Below are 5,312 nucleotides of genomic sequence, written 5' to 3'. Positions count from 1 at the left end.
GGGGTAACCTATGAAGAAAAGAGGTTTCATTGACTCACCGTTCCGCAGACTTAACTGGAAGCATGGCTGGGAGGCTTCAGGAAACTTAAAATCATGGCAGAAGAGGAAGCAAGCACCCTCGTACCACGGCGGAGCAGGAGAGTGAGTGAGAAGCGTGAAGTGCCACACACGTTTAAAAGATCAGATCACCTGAGAACTCAGTATCGCGAGAACAGCAAGCGGGACGCTCACGCGCAAGATCCAATCACCTCCCACCAGGCCCCTCCTCCAATTCGACGTTGGAGATTTGGGCGGGAACACAAATCCAAACCGTTTCAGCTTTAATTTTTAAAACAATGTATTTTGGGGGGCCCACATCTTGACAGGTGGGTGGTAATTATATGCCCCAACTGTTACCGGAGAGGGGTCCTGAACCAGACCCCAAGAGAGGGTTCTTGGGTCTCCCGCGGGAAAGAATTAGAGGTGAATCCATAAAGCGAAAGCAAGTTTATTAGGAAAGTAAAGGAATAAAGAAGGGCTACTCCATAGGCAGAGCAGCGGCCTGGGCCTCTCAGCTGCTCAGACTTAGTGTTAACTTCTTGATTACATGCTAAACAAGGGGTGAATTATTCGTGAGTTTTTTGGGTAAGGTGTAGGCAGTTCCCAGAACTGAGGGTTCCTCCCCTTTTTAGTCCATATAGGGTAACTCCCTGACATTGCTGTAGCATTTGTAAACTGTAATGGCATTGGTGGGAGTGTGTTTTAGTATGGCAATGCATTATAATTAACGTATAATGATCAGTGAGGACGACCAGAGGTCACTTTGGATGTCATCTTGTTTTGGTGGGTTTTGGCCAGCTTCTTGACTGCAAGCTGTTTTATCAGTAAGGTGTTTGTGATCTTTGACCTCCTATCTCATCCTGTGACTTAAAATGCCTAACCTCCTCGAAATACAGCCCAGCAAAGTCTCAGCCTTATTTTACCCAGCCCCTATTCAAGATGGAGTTGCTCTGGTTCAAACGCCTCTGACATAACCTCTGAGGGTGATGTTAGGAGTTATGGGGTGGGGCTTCACTGAGGGTCGTTTGGTTCTTGGTTATCTATTCTGCCAGGTGATTTTTGAGAGATCTGAGAATTCTGGACCTTTAAGAGGTCCTTGAACATTTCCATGGTGTATGCAGGACTGGGGGGGGTGGTTCTTTGACAATCCCATGTTTATATAAATATGTCCACTGGGCAGGTCTCTTTCAGTCTTGCGACTTCTTTGAAAACACTGCATAAACCTGGGACTCCTCCTCCAAGTCCGGGGTCACAGACCACCTGGCTTCTTTCCTGCCTCACTCCCTTCCCAACCCAGAGGAAGCTCTTTCTCATCTGCGAGGAAGCATCTCTTTTTTCTACTCCACTTTTGACAAAGTAGCCCTATTTTCATCCATGCCCGAGAATCTTATTTACTCTGTGACTTAAGATTTGGGCAAATATATAGAAGAATTAGAACGATCTCATTTCTTATTTGCTTTGTTTCTCGTCTGAGGCCATAATGAGAGGAACAATTACTTGTCTCCAAGAAACAGACATCAGAAAAACATCCTGTTTTTTTTTTCCACAGAAATTAAGTATATCAAAGTATTTTCCTGCTCTATTTTCCCATTATCTTTGTGGTTATGATAGTGGCCTGAATGTGGAGCATACTGATTTCAAACTCTAATTACAATGGTTGTTTCCGGTTTGGGGCAACTGTTAGTAAAATGTGCTACGAACATTTACGTATACTTTTTTGTTTTTTTAAACGGAGTCTTGGTATGTCGCCCAGGCTGGAGCGCAGTGGCGCGATCCTGGCTCACTGCAACGTCCAGCTCTCGAGTTCAAGCCATTCCCAGCCTCAGCCTCCCGAGTAGCTGGGACTACAGGCGCCCGCCACCACGCCCGGCTGATTTTTTGTATTTTTAGTAGAGACGGGGTTTCACCGTGTTAGCCAGGATGGTCTCGATCTCCTGACTTCGTGATCGCCCGTCTTGGCCTCCCAAAGTGCTGGGATTACAGGCTTGAGCCACCGTGCCCGGCCTTACGTATAATTTTTAATGAAGCGATGTATTTTCATTTCTCTTGGGTAAATACCTCGGAGGGGAATTTCTGAATCATATGGTAAATGTGTGTTTAAATTTAGAAGAAACTACCAGTTTTTCAAAGTGTTTGCACCACTTTGTGCTTCTACCAGCAATGTTTGAGTGTTCTGGTTATTTTACATCCTCCCGGCAATGTGTATTAATATTTTTACACATTAGTGAGCCTGTAGTAGTATCTCTTTGTGTCTTTTAACATTGTTTTTTATTATAATAATATCTACTTGCTTATAAAAGAAATATGGACTTAGTGTATTTCAAAAAGACAGAGAAGTAGAAAAAAGGAACAAAGCAGCAATTGTCATTATTTCATAACTATAGCACTTTGGGAGACTGAGACAGGCAGATCACCTGAGGTCAGGAGTTTGAGACCAGCTTGCCCAACATAGTGAAGCCCCGTCTCTACTAAAGATACAAAAAATTAGCCAGGTGTGGTGGCAGGTGCCTTTTATCCCAGCTGCTTGGGAGGCTGAGGCAAGAGAATCATTTGAACCCAGGAGGCAGAGGTTACAGCGAGCTGAGATGGCACCATCACACTCCAGCCTGGGTGACAAGAGTGAAACTCCGTCTGAAAAAAAAAAGAATTAGTTTATTTCCTTTTCATTATTTCGCTGTTATTTTTACATATTTATAATTCTGCATAAGTAATCTTGATTCTTGCTGTTTATAAAGAATCCTCGTTTTTGAAATTTATTCTTTCAAGAGTTTTTTTTATATATTATAGATGTTAAATCTTTATCCATAATATATGTAACATATTTTTGAACATTTGTGGTATTTCTTTCCATGCAAAATTTTTTATGTAGTCAAAGTTATCACCTCTGGGTTTTGAGTCATAGCCAGAATGCCTTTTCCTACATCAGAATAAAGAGAAATTCACCCGTGTTTCCATCTAGCACTTGTATGCTGTCATATTATTACATTAGATCCTTTATTCGCTTGTTCTTGTGGTGAATGGTGAGACATGGACCCAATTTTAACTTTTTCCAAATAACTATTTAGGTATAGAGCTATTTAGATTTTCTGTTTCCTTCTGCATCAGTTTAAGGGATTTGCGTGTTTCAAGAAATGTGTCCATTTCATCTAAATGTTTTAATTTGCTCTCCAAAGATGTTTATCACACACATACACCCTATTATTATTTTAATGTCTATAAGACCCATAATGACACAATGGAATAAGACCATACCTGAATGACTGATGCTTATGTAATAACATTAAGCAGAGGGCCTGCCACTAAGCACATGAGCGATTACATTTTATTTTTAAATTCCGTAATCTTCAGATGCCTGCAAGTGAATTGAACAAGATTACGTTTGGCGACATGACTGTTGAGAATATTAACACCATGTAGTGCTGTTGATGGAGGGAGATGATTTTTTAAAAGTCTTGGTGAGTTGGTTAGATGCTCCAAAGGTGTTCTCCTCTTATAGCAATTACTCAGTAACTTGTCATACTTATTATTCTATGAGATAATATGAAAATTAATAAGGTACGTCCTCATCCCTTAGAATGTAAGCTCTCAGCCAGCATACAAAGGTGTGTAACATCAATGATCATACTTCATCTAGAAATGGTACAAGTAGTTTGATAATGAAACACAGAGGAAATAGAGGCTGCTCTGAGAGGTCAAGGAATGCTGTATGGTAAAGGGGCACTTTAAAATGAATAAATTCTGGTGTTTGAAGATAAAATACAATCAGAATAAACACAATGCAGGGAGAAAAGTCATATTCGTGAAGAAATCTTGCCTTGCATGAGTTGAGGGTAGACAAGCTGGGGTCCAGAGTGGTGGGAGGTAGTAGTGGGATGTATGTGATCTTTGACCTCCTATCTCATCCTGTAACTTAAACTGCCTAACCTCCTCAGAATACAGCCCAGCAAAGTCTCAGTCTTATTTTACCCAGGCCTTATTCAAGATGGAGTCACTCTGGTTCAAACGCTTCTGACATAATCTCTAAGGGTGATGTTAGGAGTTACAATGTGGGGCTTCACTGAGGGTCGTTTGGTTCTTGGCCATCTATTCTGCCAGGTAGGAAAGGTAGGTTCACATAAGACCATCAAAGAGGGCCTTGCATTCTGGAATAAAGTTTCTGGATTTGACGCTGTAGTTCATGGGAAACCAGAGTAGTAAAGAGCTAAGAGTGAATTAGTTCTGACTGCAATGTGATTGATAAATGGAAATAAACAAGACTAGAGGCAGAGTGAGAAATAAAGTTCTTCCGTAGCCATGCAAGTGGCAATGCCAATGTGAGCTAGGATAGTGGTGCTCTGGAAAAGACAAAGATGGACGTGAGAACACAGCCAGTAGATATGAGGAAATAAGCACTAGGAATTTAACACAGTATTGTAAGTTCTATTTCAAAATTTCAAAAATACTTGTCTTTGCAATGCAAACTCAAGGAGCCACAATAAAAATATCAATTTTCTTCACAGCAGGACACCTGGGCAATGTCCAGAATGAATGCGCTTCAGTGAACCATTCTAATGGCAACCCTAGTTTGGCAAAATGAACAAAGGACCGTGAAGGGGACAGAAAGCCAGTAATTCCTGGATCCTTTCATGGAAAAGGGCCTTTGGAATTTTAAAAGTGACATATCAGGCCAGGCACAGTGGCTCACACCTGTAATCCCAGCACTTTGTGAGGCTGAGGTGGGCAGATCACCTGAGGTCGGGAGTTTGAGACCAGCCTGACCACCATGGAGAAACCCTGTCCCTACCAAAAAAAAATTAAAAAAATTTAAAAACTACAGAAAATTAGCTATGCATGGTTGCACAAGTCTGTAATTTCAGTTACTCCAGAGGTTGAGACAGGAGAACTGCTTGAACCCGGGAGGCAGAGGTTGTGGTGAGCCAAGATTGTGCCACTGCACTCCAGCCTGGGTAACAAGACCAAAATTCTGTCTCTAAATAAATAAATAAATAAAGTGACATATCAGAGCTAAGGAGCCATCAATGTAATTTAAAATTTTGAAATGGATGATGTGGATTTGTTAGAGAAGTCTGGCCATGGCCTAGCTCGTGAATAGTTTTACAGCATGGAGGTCATTAGTACATTTTGGTAATTGTTTTTCAGCTTCATTTTGGTAGACACCAACCATTCAAGGGCCCTCAGGCTTAAAGGGAATTAAAATAGGGTATAAGGTAAAGGTCATTACTCTGTAAAGCTATAGCTTCCATTGACTCAAATGGAAAACATCATTTCCCTAA

At 41.3% G+C, this 5,312-nt stretch overlaps 1 long non-coding RNA gene across 1 annotated transcript; it reads left to right on the top strand.

The window, feature by feature from the left end:
• The first annotated feature begins 233 nt into the window (after window positions 1-233).
• On the top strand, window positions 234-4,676 carry LOC105491242 (uncharacterized). Its single transcript, XR_011616581.1, has 3 exons — window positions 234-365; window positions 3,388-3,494; window positions 4,539-4,676. It is a non-coding gene; the product is annotated as an uncharacterized lncRNA (long non-coding RNA).
• Window positions 4,677-5,312: the final 636 nt, after the last annotated feature.

This window comes from Macaca nemestrina, chromosome 18, assembly GCF_043159975.1.
Source record: "Macaca nemestrina isolate mMacNem1 chromosome 18, mMacNem.hap1, whole genome shotgun sequence".
NCBI lineage: Eukaryota > Metazoa > Chordata > Mammalia > Primates > Cercopithecidae > Macaca > Macaca nemestrina.
The sequence above is the reverse complement of the archived record's forward strand: the minus strand, read 5'-3'. Positions and strand labels throughout refer to the sequence as shown.